The sequence below is a fragment of the Lonchura striata genome, chromosome 24 (genome assembly GCF_046129695.1).
Source record: "Lonchura striata isolate bLonStr1 chromosome 24, bLonStr1.mat, whole genome shotgun sequence".
NCBI classification, from domain to species: Eukaryota; Metazoa; Chordata; class Aves; order Passeriformes; family Estrildidae; genus Lonchura; species Lonchura striata.
This window is the reverse complement of record NC_134626.1, coordinates 4,666,067-4,682,596: the sequence shown is the minus strand read 5'-3', so window position 1 is coordinate 4,682,596 and position 16,530 is coordinate 4,666,067.

Genomic DNA, 16,530 nt, shown 5'->3' with positions numbered 1-16,530 from the left:
CTTCGATATAAGGATTTTTTGCAGTCAGGGCCAGGGGCCCCTGGGCACATCCTTTTTCCATTTTCCCTGGGAAAGAAAACTCAGCAGTCCAGGTTCCTGATGTCAGTTTGTAGGGCTCCCTTGGGTCTATCAGGGCAGCACAAGTTTGAGGTGGGGACAACTTCGGTGTGGGCTCCATCCTTCTATATAAGGATTTTTTGTAGTGAGGCCACAGCCCAGGGCCAGGGACCCCTGGGCACATCCTTTTTCCATTTTCCCTGGGAAAGAAAACTCAGCAGTCCAGGTTCCTGATGTCAGTTTGTAGGGCTCCCTTGGGTGTATCAGGGTAGCACAAGTTTGAGGTGGGGACAACTTTGGTGTGGGGTCCATCCTTCGATATAAGGATTTTTTGCAGTCAGGGCCAGGGGCCCCTGGGCACATCCTTTTTCCATTTTCCCTGGGAAAGAAAACTCAGCAGTCCAGGTTCCTGATGTCAGTTTGTAGGGCTCCCTTGGGTCTATCAGGGCAGCACAAGTTTGAGGTGGGGACAACTTTGGTGTGGGGTCCATCCTTCGATATAAGGATTTTTTGCAGTCAGGGCCAGGGACACCTGGGCACATCCTTTTTACATTTTCCCTGGGAAAGAAAACTCAGTAGTCCAGGTTCCTGATGTCAGTTTGTAGGGCTCCCTTGGGTCTATCAGGGCAGCACAAGTTTGTGGTGGGGACAACTTTGGTGTGGGCTCCATCCTTCGATATAGGGATTTTTTGCAGTCAGGGCCAGGGACCCCTTGCCACAACCTTTTTCCATTTTCCCTGGGAAAGAAAACTCAGCAGTCCAGGTTCCTGATGTCAGTTTGTAGGGTTCCCTTCGATGTATCAGGGAAGCACAAGTTTGAGGTGGGGACAACTTTGGTGTGGGGTCCATCCTTCGATATAAGGATTTTTTGCAGTCAGGGCCAGGGGCCCCTGGGCACATCCTTTTTCCATTTTCCCTGGGAAAGAAAACTCAGCAGTCCAGGTTCCTGATGTCAGTTTGTAGGGCTCCCTTGGGTCTATCAGGGCAGCACAAGTTTGAGGTGGGGACAACTTCGGTGTGGGCTCCATCCTTCGATATAAGGATTTTTTGTAGTGAGGCCACAGCCCAGGACCAGGGACCCCTGGGCACATCCTTTTTCCATTTTCCCTGGGAAAGAAAACTCAGCAGTCCAGGTTCCTGATGTCAGTTTGTAGGGCTCCCTTGGGTCTATCAGGGCAGCACAAGTTTGAGGTGGGGACAACTTCGGTGTGGGCTCCATCCTTCTATATAAGGATTTTTTGTAGTGAGGCCACAGCCCAGGGCCAGGGACCCCTGGGCACATCCTTTTTCCATTTTCCCTGGGAAAGAAAACTCAGCAGTCCAGGTTCCAGATGTCAGTTTGTAGGGCTCCCTTGGGTCTATCAGGGCAGCACAAGTTTGAGGTGGGGACAACTTTGGTGTGGGCTCCATCCTTCTATATAAGGATTTTTTGTAGTGAGGCCACAGCCCAGGGCCAGGGACCCCTGGGCACACCCTTTTTCCATTTTCCCTGGGAAAGAAAACTCAGCAGCCCAGGTTCCTGATGTCAGTTTGTAGGGCTCCCTTGGGTGTATCAGGGCTGCACAAGTTTGAGGTGGGGACAACTTCGGTGTGGGGTCCATCCTTCGATATAAGGATTCTTTGCAATCAGGGCTAGGGGCCCCTGGGCACATCCTTTTTCCATTTTCCCTGGGAAAGAAAACTCAGCAGACCAGGTTCCTGATGTCAGTTTTAGGGGTCCCTTGGGTCTATCAGGGCAGCACAAGTTTGATGTGGGGACAACTTCGGTGTGGGCTCCATCCTTCGATATAAGGATTTTTTGTAGTGAGGTCCCAGCCCAGGGCCAGGGGCCCCTGGGCACATCCTTTTTCCATTTTCCCTGGGAAAGAAAACTCAGCAGTCTAGGTTCCTGATGTCAGTTTGTAGGGCTCCCTTGGGTCTATCAGGGCAGCGCAAGTTTGAGGTGGGGACAACTTCGGTGTAGGGTCCATCCTTCGATATAATGATTTTTTGCAGTCAGGGCCAGGGGCCCCTGGGCACATCCTTTTTCCATTTTCCCTGGGAAAGAAAACTCAGCACTCCAGGTTCCTGATGTCAGTTTGTAGGGCTCCCTTGGGTCTATCAGGGCAGCACAAGTTTGAGGTGGGGACATCTGCGGTGTGGGGTCCATCCTTCGATATAAGGATTTTTTGTAGTGAGACCCCAAACAAGGGCCAGGGGCCCCTGGGCACATCCTTTTTCCAGTTTCCCTGGGAAAGAAAACTCAGCAGTCCAGTTTCCTGATGTCAGTTTGTAGGGCTCCCCTGGGTGTATCCGGGCAGCACAAGTTTGAGGTGGGGACATCTTCGGTTTGGGGTCCATCCTTCGATATAAGGATTTTTTGCAGTGAGGCCCCAGCCCAGGGCCAGGGGCCCCTGGGCACATCCTTTTTCCATTTTCCCTGGGAAAGAAAACTCAGCAGTCCAGGTTCCAGATGTCAGTTTGTAGGGCTCCCTTGGATCTATCAGGGCAGCACAAGTTTGAGGTGGGGACAACTTTGGTGTGGGCTCCATCCTTCGATATAAGGATTTTTTGCAGTCAGGGCCAGGGGCCCCTGGGCATATCCTTTTTCCATTTTCCCTGGGAAAGAAAACTCAGTAGTCCAGGTTCCTGATGTCAGTTTGTAGGGCTCCCTTGGGTCTATCAGGGCAGCACAAGTTTGAGGTGGGGACAACTTCGGTGTGGGCTCCATCCTTCGATATAAGGATTTTTTGCAGTCAGGGCCAGGGGCCCCTGGGCACAACCTTTTTCCATTTTCCCTGGGAAAGAAAACTCAGCAGTCCAGGTTCCTGATGTCAGTTTGTAGGGCTCCCTTGGATGTATCAGGGAAGCACAAGTTTGAGGTGGGGACAACTTCGGTGTGGGGTCCATCCTTCGATATAAGGATTTTTTTGCAGTCAGGGCCAGGGGCCCCTGGGCACATCCTTTTTCCATTTTCCCTGGGAAAGAAAACTCAGCAGTCCAGGTTCCTGATGTCAGTTTGTAGGGCTCCCTTGGGTCTATCAGGGCAGCACAAGTTTGAGGTGGGGACAACTTTGGTGTGGGCTCCATCCTTCGATATAAGGATTTTTTGTAGTGAGGCCACAACCCAGGACCAGGGACCCCTGGGCACATCCTTTTTCCATTTTTCCTGGGAAAGAAAACTCAGCAGTCCAGGTTCGTGATGTCAGTTTGTAGGGCTCCCTTGGGTCTATCAGGGCAGCACAAGTTTGAGGTGGGGAGAACTTCGGTGTGGGGTCCATCCTTCGATATATGGATTTTTTGCAGTCAGGGCCAGGGGCCCCTGGGCACATCCTTTTTCCATTTTCCCTGGGAAAGAAAACTCAGCAGTCCAGGTTCCTGATGTCAGTTTGTAGGGCTCCCTTGGGTGTATCAGGGTACCACAAGTTTGAGGTGGGGACAACTTCGGTGTGGGGTCCATCCTTCTATATAACGATTTTTTGCAGTCAGGGCCAGGGGCCCCTGGGCACATCCTTTTTCCATTTTCCCTGGGAAAGAAAACTCAGCAGTCCAGGTTCCTGATGTCAGTTTGTAGGGCTCCCTTGGGTCTATCAGGGCAGCACAAGTTTGAGGTGGGGACAACTTCGGTGTGGGGTCCATCCTTCGATATAACGATTTTTTGCAGTCAGGGCCAGGGGCCCCTGGTCACATCCTTTTTCCATTTTCCCTGGGAAAGAAAACTCAGCAGTCCAGGTTCCTGATGTCAGTTTGTAGGGCTCCCTTGGGTCTATCAGGGCAGCACAAGTTTGAGGTGGGGACAACTTCGGTGTGGGGTCCATCCTTCGATATAAGGATTTTTTTGCAGTGAGACCCCAGCCCAGAGCCAGGGGACCCCGGGTACAACCTTTGGCCATTTTCCCTGGGAAAGAAAACTCAGCAGTCCAGGTTCCTGATGTCAGTTTGTAGGGCTCCCTTGGGTCTATCAGGGCAGCACAAGTTTGAGGTGGGGACAACTTCGGTGTGAGGTCCATCCTTCGATATAAGGATTTTTTGCAGTCAGGGCCAGGGGCCCCTGGGCACATCCTTTTTCCATTTTCCCTGGGAAAGAAAACTCAGCAGTCCAGGTTCCTGATGTCAGTTTGTAGGGCTCCCTTGGGTCTATCAGGGCAGCACAAGTTTGAGGTGGGGACAACTTCGGTGTGAGGTCCATCCTTCGATATAAGGATTTTTTGCAGTCAGGGCCAGGGGCCCCTGGGCACATCCTTTTTCCATTTTCCCTGGGAAAGAAAACTCAGCAGTCCAGGTTCCTGATGTCAGTTTGTAAGGCTCCCTTGGGTCTATCAGGGCAGCACAAGTTTGAGGTGGGGACAACTTTGGTGTGGGCTCCATCCTTCGATATAAGGATTCTTTGCAGTAGAGGCCCCAGCCCAGGGCCAGGGCCCCCTGGTCACATCCTTTTTCCATTTTCCCTGGGAAAGAAAACTCAGCAGTCCAGGTTCCTGATGTCAGTTTGTAGGGCTCCCTTGGGTCTATCAGGGCAGCACAAGTTTGAGGTGGGGACCACTTCGGTGTGGGGTCCATCCTTCGATATAAGGATTTTTTGCAGTCAGGGCCAGGGGCCCCTGGGCACAGCCTTTGGCCATTTTCCCTGGGAAAGAAAACTCAGCAGTCCAGGTTCCTGATGTCAGTTTGTAGGGCTCCCTTGGGTCTATCAGGGCAGCACAAGTTTGAGGTGGGGACAACTTCGGTGTGGGGTCCATCCTTCGATATAAGGATTTTTTGCAGTCAGGGCCAGGTGCCCCTGGGCACATCCTTTCTCCATTTTCCCTGGGAACGAAAACTCAGCAGTCCAGGTTCCTGATGTCAGTTTATAGGGCTCCCTTGGGTCTATCAGGGCAGCACAAGTTTGAGGTGGGGACAACTTCGGTGTGGGCTCCATCCTTCGATATAAGGATTTTTTGAGGTGAGGCCCCAGCCCAGGGCCAGGGGCCCCTGGTCACAAACTTTTTCCATTTTCCCTGGGAAAGAAAACTCAGCAGTCCAGGTTCCTGATGTCAGTTTGTAGGGCTCCCTTGGGTCTATCAGGGCAGCACAAGTTTGAGCTGGGGACCACTTCGGTGTGGTCTCCATCCTTCGATATAAGGATTCTTTGCAGTCAGGGCCAGGGGCCCCTGGGCACATCCTTTTTCCATTTTCCCTGGGAAAGAAAACTCAGCAGTCCAGGTTCCTGATGTCAGTTTGTAGGGCTCCCTTGGGTCTATCAGGGCAGCACAAGTTTGAGGTGGGGACAACTTCGGTGTGGGCTCCATCCTTCTATATAAGGATTTTTTGTACTGAGGCCACAGCCCAGGGCCAGGGACCCCTGGGCACATCCTTTTTCCATTTTCCCTGGGAAAGAAAACTCAGCAGTCCAGGTTCCTGATGTCAGTTTGTAGGGCTCCCTTGGGTGTATCAGGGTAGCACAAGTTTGAGGTGGGGACAACTTCGGTGTGGGGTCCATCCTTCGATATAACGATTTTTTGCAGTCAGGGCCAGGGGCCCCTGGGCACAGCCTTTTTTCCATTTTCCCTGGGAAAGAAAACTCAGCAGTCCAGGTTCCTGATGTCAGTTTGTAGGGCTCCCTTGGGTCTATCAGGGCAGCACAAGTTTGAGGTGGGGACAACTTTGGTGTGGGCTCCATCCTTCGATATAAGGATTTTTTGCAGTCAGGGCCAGGGACACCTGGGCACATCCTTTTTCCATTTTCCCTGGGAAAGAAAACTCAGTAGTCCAGGTTCCTGATGTCAGTTTGTAGGGCTCCCTTGGGTCTATCAGGGCAGCACAAGTTTGTGGTGGGGACAACTTTGGTGTGGGCTCCATCCTTCGATATAGGGATTTTTTGCAGTCAGGGCCAGGGACCCCTGGGCACAACCTTTTTCCATTTTCCCTGGGAAAGAAAACTCAGCAGTCCAGGTTCCTGATGTCAGTTTGTAGGGTTCCCTTCGATGTATCAGGGAAGCACAAGTTTGAGGTGGGGACAACTTTGGTGTGGGGTCCATCCTTCGATATAAGGATTTTTTGCAGTCAGGGCCAGGGGCCCCTGGGCACATCCTTTTTCCATTTTCCCTGGGAAAGAAAACTCAGCAGTCCAGGTTCCTGATGTCAGTTTGTAGGGCTCCCTTGGGTCTATCAGGGCAGCACAAGTTTGAGGTGGGGACAACTTCGGTGTGGGGTCCATCCTTCGATATAAGGATTTTTTGTAGTGAGGCCACAGCCCAGGGCCAGGGACCCCTGGGCACATCCTTTTTCCATTTTCCCTGGGAAAGAAAACTCAGCAGTCCAGGTTCCTGATGTCAGTTTGTAGGGCTCCCTTGGGTCTATCAGGGCAGCACAAGTTTGAGGTGGGGACAACTTCGGTGTGGGCTCCATCCTTCTATATAAGGATTTTTTGTAGTGAGGCCACAGCCCAGGGCCAGGGACCCCTGGGCACATCCTTTTTCCATTTTCCCTGGGAAAGAAAACTCAGCAGTCCAGGTTCCAGATGTCAGTTTGTAGGGCTCCCTTGGGTCTATCAGGGCAGCACAAGTTTGAGGTGGGGACAACTTCGGTATGGGGTCCATCCTTCGATATAACGATTTTTTGCAGTCAGGGCCAGGGGCCCCTGGGCACATCCTTTTTCCATTTTCCCTGGGAAAGAAAACTCAGCAGTCCAGGTCCCTGATGTCAGTTTGTAGGGCTCCCTTGGGTCTATCAGGGCAGCACAAGTTTGAGGTGGGGACAACTTTGGTGTGGGCTCCATCCTTCTATATAAGGATTTTTTGTAGTGAGGCCACAGCCCAGCGCCAGGGACCCCTGGGCACACCCTTTTTCCATTTTCCCTGGGAAAGAAAACTCAGCAGCCCAGGTTCCTGATGTCAGTTTGTAGGGCTCCCTTGGGTGTATCAGGGCTGCACAAGTTTGAGGTGGGGACAACTTCGGTGTGGGGTCCATCCTTCGATATAAGGATTCTTTGCAATCAGGGCTAGGGCCCCTGGGCACATCCTTTTTCCATTTTCCCTGGGAAAGAAAACTAAGCAGTCCAGGTTCCTGATGTCAGTTTGTAGGGTTCCCTTGGGTCTATCAGGGCAGCACAAGTTTGATGTGGGGACAACTTCGGTGTGGGCTCCATCCTTCGATATAAGGATTTTTTGTAGTGAGGTCCCAGCCCAGGGCCAGGGGCCCCTGGGCACATCCTTTTTCCATTTTCCCTGGGAAAGAAAACTCAGCAGTCTAGGTTCCTGATGTCAGTTTGTAGGGCTCCCTTGGGTCTATCAGGGCAGCGCAAGTTTGAGGTGGGGACAACTTCGGTGTAGGGTCCATCCTTCGATATAATGATTTTTTGCAGTCAGGGCCAGGGGCCCCTGGGCACATCCTTTTTCCATTTTCCCTGGGAAAGAAAACTCAGCACTCCAGGTTCCTGATGTCAGTTTGTAGGGCTCCCTTGGGTCTATCAGGGCAGCACAAGTTTGAGGTGGGGACATCTGCGGTGTGGGGTCCATCCTTCGATATAAGGATTTTTTGTAGTGAGACCCCAAACAAGGGCCAGGGGCCCCTGGGCACATCCTTTGGCCATTTTCCCTGGGAAAGAAAACTCAGCAGTCCAGTTTCCTGATGTCAGTTTCTAGGGCTCCCCTGGGTGTATCCGGGCAGCACAAGTTTGAGGTGGGGACATCTTCGGTTTGGGGTCCATCCTTCGATATAAGGATTTTTTGCAGTGAGGCCCCAGCCCAGGGCCAGGGGCCCCTGGGCACATCCTTTTTCCATTTTCCCTGGGAAAGAAAACTCAGCAGTCCAGGTTCCAGATGTCAGTTTGTAGGGCTCCCTTGGGTCTATCAGGGCAGCACAAGTTTGAGGTGGGGACAACTTTGGTGTGGGCTCCATCCTTCGATATAAGGATTTTTTGCAGTCAGGGCCAGGGGCCCCTGGGCACAACCTTTTTCCATTTTCCCTGGGAAAGAAAACTCAGCAGTCCAGGTTCCTGATGTCAGTTTGTAGGGCTCCCTTGGATGTATCAGGGAAGCACAAGTTTGAGGTGGGGACAACTTCGGTGTGGGGTCCATCCTTCGATATAAGGATTTTTTGCAGTCAGGGCCAGGGGCCCCTGGGCACATCCTTTTTCCATTTTCCCTGGGAAAGAAAACTCAGCAGTCCAGGTTCCTGATGTCAGTTTGTAGGGCTCCCTTGGGTCTATCAGGGCAGCACAAGTTTGAGGTGGGGACAACTTTGGTGTGGGCTCCATCCTTCTATATAAGGATTTTTTGTAGTGAGGCCACAACCCAGGACCAGGGACCCCTGGGCACACCCTTTTTCCATTTTCCCTGGGAAAGAAAACTCAGCAGTCCAGGTTCGTGATGTCAGTTTGTAGGGCTCCCTTGGGTCTATCAGGGCAGCACAAGTTTGAGGTGGGGAGAACTTCGGTGTGGGGTCCATCCTTCGATATATGGATTTTTTGCAGTCAGGGCCAGGGGCCCCTGGGCACATCCTTTTTCCATTTTCCCTGGGAAAGAAAACTCAGCAGTCCAGGTTCCTGATGTCAGTTTGTAGGGCTCCCTTGGGTGTATCAGGGTAGCACAAGTTTGAGGTGGGGACAACTTCGGTGTGGGGTGCATCCTTCTATATAACGATTTTTTGCAGTCAGGGCCAGGGGCCCCTGGGCACATCCTTTTTCCATTTTCCCTGGGAAAGAAAACTCAGCAGTCCAGGTTCCTGATGTCAGTTTGTAGGGCTCCCTTGGGTCTATCAGGGCAGCACAAGTTTGAGGTGGGGACAACTTCGGTGTGGGCTCCATCCTTCGATATAAGGATTTTTTGCAGTCAGGGCCAGGGGCCGCTGGGCACATCCTTTTTCCAGTTTCCCTGGGAAAGAAAACTCAGCACTCCAGGTTCCTGATGTCAGTTTGTAGGGCTCCCTTGGGTGTATCAGGGCAGCACAAGTTTGAGGTGGGGACAACTTCGGTGTGGGGTCCATCCTTCGATATAAGGATTTTTTGTAGTGAGGCCCTAAACAAGGGCCAGGGGCCCCTGGGCACATCCTTTTTCCATTTTCCCTGGGAAAGAAAACTCAGCACTCCAGGTTCCTGATGTCAGTTTGTAGGGCTCCCTTGGGTCTATCAGGGCAGCACAAGTTTGAGGTGGGGACAACTTCGGTGTGGGGTCCATCCTTCGATATAAGGATTTTTTGCAGTCAGGGACAGGGGCCCCTGGGCACATCCTTTTTCCATTTTCCGTGGGAAAGAAAACTCAGCAGTCCAGGTTCCTGATGTCAGTTTGTAGGGCTCCCTTGGGTCTATCAGGGCAGCACAAGTTTGAGGTGGGGACAACTTTGGTGTGGGCTCCATCCTTCGATATAAGGATTTTTTGTAGTGAGGCCACAGCCCAGGACCAGGGACCCCTGGGCACAGCCTTTTTCCATTTTCCCTGGGAAAGAAAACTCAGCAGTCCAGGTTCCTGATGTCAGTTTGTAGGGCTCCCTTGGGTCTATCAGGGCAGCACAAGTTTGAGGTGGGGACAACTTCGGTGTGGGCTCCATCCTTCGATATATGGATTTTTTGCAGTCAGGGCCAGGGGCCCCTGGGGACATCCTTTTTCCATTTTCCCTGGGAAAGAAAACTAAACAGTCCAGGTTCCTGATGTCAGTTTGTAGGGCTCCCTTGGGTGTATCAGGGTAGCACAAGTTTGAGGTGGGGACAACTTCGGTGTGGGGTCCATCCTTCGATATAACGATTTTTTGCAGTCAGGGCCAGGGGCCCCTGGGCACATCCTTTTTCCATTTTCCCTGGGAAAGAAAACTCAGCAGTCCAGGTTCCTGATGTCAGTTTGTAGGGCTCCCTTGGGTCTATCAGGGCAGCACAAGTTTGAGGTGGGGACAACTTCGGTGTGGGCTCCATCCTTCGATATAAGGATTTTTTGCAGTCAGGGCCAGGGGCCCCTTGGCACATCCTTTTTCCATTTTCCCTGGGAAAGAAAACTCAGCAGTCCAGGTTCCTGATGTCAGTTTGTAGGGCTCCCTTGGATGTATCAGGGTAGCACAAGTTTGAGGTGGGGACAACTTCGGTGTGGGCTCCATCCTTCGATATATGGATATTTTGCAGTCAGGGCCAGGGGCCCCTGGGCACATCCTTTTTCCATTTTCCCTGGGAAAGAAAACTCAGCAGTCCAGGTTCCTGATGTCAGTTTGTAGGGCTCCCTTGGGTCTATCAGGGCAGCACAAGTTTGAGGTGGGGACAACTTCGGTGTGGGGTGCATCCTTCGATATAAGGATTTTTTGCAGTCAGGGCCAGGGGCCCCTGGGCACATCCTTTTTCCATTTTCCCTGGGAAAGAAAACTCAGCAGTCCAGGTTCCTGATGTCAATTTGTAGGGCTCCCTTGGGTGTATCAGGGCAGCACAAGTTTGAGGTGGGGACAACTTCGGTGTGGGGTCCATCCTTCGATATAAGGATTTTTTGCAGTCAGGGCCAGGGGACCCTGGGCACATCCTTTTTCCATTTTCCCTGGGAAAGAAAACTCAGCAGTCCAGGTTCCTGATGTCAGTTTGTAGGGCTCCCTTGGGTCTATCAGAGCAGCACAAGTTTGAGGTGGGGACAACTTCGGTGTGGGGTCCATCCTTCGATATAAGGATTCTTTGCAATGAGGTCCCTACCCAGGTCCAGGGGCCCCTGGGCACATCCTTTTTCCATTTTCCCTGGGAAAGAAAACTCAGCAGTCCAGGTTCCTGATGTCAGTTTGTAGGGCTCCCTTGGGTCTATCAGGGCAGCACAAGTTTGAGGTGGGGACAACTTCGGTGTGGGGTCCATCCTTCGATATAAGGATTCTTTGCAGTCAGGGCCAGGGGCCCCGGGGCACATCCTTTTTCCATTTTCCCTGGGAAAGAAAACTCAGCAGTCCAGGTTCCTGATGTCAGTTTGTAGGGCTCCCTTGGGTCTATCAGGGCAGCACAAGTTTGAGGTGGGGACAACGTCGGTGTGGGGTCCATCCTTCGATATAAGGATTTTTTTCAGTCAGGGCCAAGGGCCCCCGGGCACAACCTTTGGCCATTTTCCCTGGGAAAGAAAACTCAGCAGTCCAGGTTCCTGATGTCAGTATGTAGGGCTCCCTTGGGTCTATCAGGGCAGCACAAGTTTGAGGTGGGGACAACTTCGGTGCGGGGTCCATCCTTCGATATAAGGATTCTTTGCAGTCAGGGCCAGGGGCCCCCGGGAACATCCTTTTTCCATTTTCCCTGGGAAAGAAAACTCAGCAGTCCAGGTTCCTGATGTCAGTTTGTAGGGCTCCCTTGGGTCTATCAGGGCAGCACAAGTTTGAGGTGGGGACAACTTCGGTGTGGGGTCCATCCTTCGATATAAGGATTTTTTGCAGTCAGGGCTAGGGGCCCCCGGGCACATCCTTTTTCCATTTTCCCTGGGAAAGAAAACTCAGCAGTCCAGGTTCCTGATGTCAGTTTGTAGGGCTCCCTTGGGTCTATCAGGGCAGCACAAGTTTGAGGTGGGGACAACTTCGGTGTGGGGTGCATCCTTCGATATAAGGATTTTTTTTAGTGAGGGCCCTGTCCAGGGCTAGGGGACCGTGGGCACATCCTTTTTCCATTTTCCCTGGGAAAGAAAACTCAGCAGTCCAGGTTCCTGATGTCAGTTTGTAGGGCTCCCTTGGGTCTATCAGGGCACCACAAGTTTGAGGTGGGGACAACTTCGGTGTGGGGTGCATCCTTCGATATAAGGATTTTTTGCAGTCAGGGCCAGGGGCCCCTGGGCACATCCTTTTTCCATTTTCCCTGGGAAAGAAAACTCAGCAGTCCAGGTTCCTGATGTCAGTTTGTAGGGCTGCCTTGGGTCTATCAGGGCAGTACAAGTTTGAGGTGGGCACAGCTTCGGTGTGGGTTCCATCATTCAATATAAGGATATTTTGCAGTCAGGGCCAGGGGCCCCTGGGCACATCCTTTTTCCATTTTCCCTGGGAAAGAAAACTCAGCAGTCCAGGTTCCTGATGTCAGTTTGTAGGGCTGCCTTGGGTTTATCAGGGCAGCACAAGTTTGAGGTGGGGACAACTTCGGTGTGGGGTCCATCCTTCGATATAAGGATTCTTTGCAATGAGGTCCCTACGCAGGTCCAGGGGCCCCTGGGCACATCATTTGGCCATTTTCCCTGGGAAAGAAAACTCAGCAGTCCAGGTTCCTGATGTCAGTTTGTAGGGCTCCCTTGGGTCTATCAGGGCAGCACAAGTTTGAGGTGGGGACCACTTCGGTGTGGGGTCCATCCTTCGATATAAGGATTTTTTGCAGTCAGGGCCAGGGGCCCCTGGGCACATCCTTTGGCCATTTTCCCTGGGAAAGAAAACTCAGCAGTCCAGGTTCCTGATGTCAGTTTGTAGGGCTCCCTTGGGTCTATCAGGGCAGCACAAGTTTGAGGTGGGGACAACTTCGGTGTGGGGTCCATCCTTCGATATAAGGATTTTTTGCAGTCAGGGCCAGGTGCCCCTGGGCACATCCTTTCTCCATTTTCCCTGGGAAAGAAAACTCAGCAGTCCAGGTTCCTGATGTCAGTTTGTAGGGCTCCCTTGGGTCTATCAGGGCAGCACAAGTTTGAGGTGGGGACAACTTCGGTGTGGGCTCCATCCTTCGATATAAGGATTTTTTGAGGTGAGGCCCCAGCCCAGGGCCAGGGGCCCCTGGTCACAAACTTTTTCCATTTTCCCTGGGAAAGAAAACTCAGCAGTCCAGGTTCCTGATGTCAGTTTGTAGGGCTCCCTTGGGTCTATCAGGGCAGCACAAGTTTGAGCTGGGGACCACTTCGGTGTGGGCTCCATCCTTCGATATAAGGATTCTTTGCAGTCAGGGCCAGGGGCCCCTGGGCACATCCTTTTTCCATTTTCCCTGGGAAAGAAAACTCAGCAGTCCAGGTTCCTGATGTCAGTTTGTAGGGCTCCCTTGGGTCTATCAGGGCAGCACAAGTTTGAGGTGGGGACAACTTTGGTGTGGGCTCCATCCTTCGATATAAGGATTTTTTGCAGTCAGGACCAGGGGCCCCTGGGCATATCCTTTTTCCATTTTCCCTGGGAAAGAAAACTCAGTAGTCCAGGTTCCTGATGTCAGTTTGTAGGGCTCCCTTGGGTCTATCAGGGCAGCACAAGTTTGAGGTGGGGACAACTTTGGTGTGGGCTCCATCCTTCGATATAGGGATTTTTTGCAGTCAGGGCCAGGGACCCCTAGGCACAACCTTTTTCCATTTTTCCTGGGAAAGAAAACTCAGCAGTCCAGGTTCCTGATGTCAGTTTGTAGGGTTCCCTTCGATGTATCAGGGAAGCACAAGTTTGAGGTGGGGACAACTTTGGTGTGGGGTCCATCCTTCGATATAAGGATTTTTTGCAGTCAGGGCCAGGGGCCCCTGGGCACATCCTTTTTCCATTTTCCCTGGGAAAGAAAACTCAGCAGTCCAGGTTCCTGATGTCAGTTTGTAGGGCTCCCTTGGGTCTATCAGGGCAGCACAAGTTTGAGGTGGGGACAACTTCGGTGTGGGCTCCATCCTTCGATATAAGGATGTTTTGCAGTCAGGGCCAGGGGCCCCTGGGCACATCCTTTTTCCATTTTCCCTGGGAAAGAAAACTAAGCAGTCCAGGTTCCTGATGTCAGTTTGTAGGGCTCCCTTGGGTGTATCAGGGTAGCACAAGTTTGAGGTGGGGACAACTTCGGTGTGGGGTCCATCCTTCGATATAACGATTTTTTGCAGTCAGGGCCAGGGGCCCCTGGGCACATCCTTTTTCCATTTTCCCTGGGAAAGAAAACTCAGCAGTCCAGGTTCCTGATGTCAGTTTGTAGGGCTCCCTTGGGTCTATCAGGGCAGCACAAGTTTGAGGTGGGGACAACTTCGGTGTGGGCTCCATCCTTCTATATAAGGATTTTTTGTACTGAGGCCACAGCCCAGGGCCAGGGACCCCTGGGCACATCCTTTTTCCATTTTCCCTGGGAAAGAAAACTCAGCAGTCCAGGTTCCTGATGTCAGTTTGTAGGGCTCCCTTGGGTGTATCAGGGTAGCACAAGTTTGAGGTGGGGACAACTTCGGTGTGGGGTCCATCCTTCGATATAACGATTTTTTGCAGTCAGGGCCAGGGGCCCCTGGGCACAGCCTTTTTTCCATTTTCCCTGGGAAAGAAAACTCAGCAGTCCAGGTTCCTGATGTCAGTTTGTAGGGCTCCCTTGGGTCTATCAGGGCAGCACAAGTTTGAGGTGGGGACAACTTTGGTGTGGGCTCCATCCTTCGATATAAGGATTTTTTGCAGTCAGGGCCAGGGACACCTGGGCACATCCTTTTTCCATTTTCCCTGGGAAAGAAAACTCAGTAGTCCAGGTTCCTGATGTCAGTTTGTAGGGCTGCCTTGGGTCTATCAGGGCAGCACAAGTTTGTGGTGGGGACAACTTTGGTGTGGGCTCCATCCTTCGATATAGGGATTTTTTGCAGTCAGGGCCAGGGACCCCTGGGCACAACCTTTTTCCATTTTCCCTGGGAAAGAAAACTCAGCAGTCCAGGTTCCTGATGTCAGTTTGTAGGGTTCCCTTCGATGTATCAGGGAAGCACAAGTTTGAGGTGGGGACAACTTTGGTGTGGGGTCCATCCTTCGATATAAGGATTTTTTGCAGTCAGGGCCAGGGGCCCCTGGGCACATCCTTTTTCCATTTTCCCTGGGAAAGAAAACTCAGCAGTCCAGGTTCCTGATGTCAGTTTGTAGGGCTCCCTTGGGTCTATCAGGGCAGCACAAGTTTGAGGTGGGGACAACTTCGGTGTGGGGTCCATCCTTCGATATAAGGATTTTTTGTAGTGAGGCCACAGCCCAGGGCCAGGGACCCCTGGGCACATCCTTTTTCCATTTTCCCTGGGAAAGACAACTCAGCAGTCCAGGTTCCTGATGTCAGTTTGTAGGGCTCCCTTGGGTCTATCAGGGCAGCACAAGTTTGAGGTGGGGACAACTTCGGTGTGGGCTCCATCCTTCTATATAAGGATTTTTTGTAGTGAGGCCACAGCCCAGGGCCAGGGACCTCTGGGCACATCCTTTTTCCATTTTCCCTGGGAAAGAAAACTCAGCAGTCCAGGTTCCAGATGTCAGTTTGTAGGGCTCCCTTGGGTCTATCAGGGCAGCACAAGTTTGAGGTGGGGACAACTTCGGTATGGGGTCCATCCTTCGATATAACGATTTTTTGCAGTCAGGGCCAGGGGCCCCTGGGCACATCCTTTTTCCATTTTCCCTGGGAAAGAAAACTCAGCAGTCCAGGTTCCTGATGTCAGTTTGTAGGGCTCCCTTGGGTCTATCAGGGCAGCACAAGTTTGAGGTGGGGACAACTTTGGTGTGGGCTCCATCCTTCTATATAAGGATTTTTTGTAGTGAGGCCACAGCCCAGGGCCAGGGACCCCTGGGCACACCCTTTTTCCATTTTCCCTGGGAAAGAAAACTCAGCAGCCCAGGTTCCTGATGTCAGTTTGTAGGGCTCCCTTGGGTGTATCAGGGCTGCACAAGTTTGAGGTGGGGACAACTTCGGTGTGGGGTCCATCCTTCGATATAAGGATTCTTTGCAATCAGGGCTAGGGCCCCCTGGGCACATCCTTTTTCCATTTTCCCTGGGAAAGAAAACTCAGCACTCCAGGTTCCTGATGTCAGTTTGTAGGGTTCCCTTGGGTCTATCAGGGCAGCACAAGTTTGATGTGGGGACAACTTCGGTGTGGGCTCCATCCTTCGATATAAGGATTTTTTGTAGTGAGGTCCCAGCCCAGGGCCAGGGGCCCCTGGGCACATCCTTTTTCCATTTTCCCTGGGAAAGAAAACTCAGCAGTCTAGGTTCCTGATGTCAGTTTGTAGGGCTCCCTTGGGTCTATCAGGGCAGCGCAAGTTTGAGGTGGGGACAACTTCGGTGTAGGGTCCATCCTTCGATATAATGATTTTTTGCAGTCAGGGCCAGGGGCCCCTGGGCACATCCTTTTTCCATTTTCCCTGGGAAAGAAAACTCAGCACTCCAGGTTCCTGATGTCAGTTTGTAGGGCTCCCTTGGGTCTATCAGGGCAGCACAAGTTTGAGGTGGGGACATCTGCGGTGTGGGGTCCATCCTTCGATATAAGGATTTTTTGTAGTGAGACCCCAAACAAGGGCCAGGGGCCCCTGGGCACATCCTTTGGCCATTTTCCCTGGGAAAGAAAACTCAGCAGTCCAGTTTCCTGATGTCAGTTTGTAGGGCTCCCCTGGGTGTATCCGGGCAGCACAAGTTTGAGGTGGGGACATCTTCGGTTTGGGGTCCATCCTTCGATATAAGGATTTTTTGCAGTGAGGCCCCAGCCCAGGGCCAGGGGCCCCTGGGCACATCCTTTTTCCATTTTCCCTGGGAAAGAAAACTCAGCAGTCCAGGTTCCAGATGTCAGTTTGTAGGGCTCCCTTGGATCTATCAGGGCAGCACAAGTTTGAGGTGGGGACAACTTTGGTGTGGGCTCCATCCTTCGATATAAGGATTTTTTGCAGTCAGGGCCA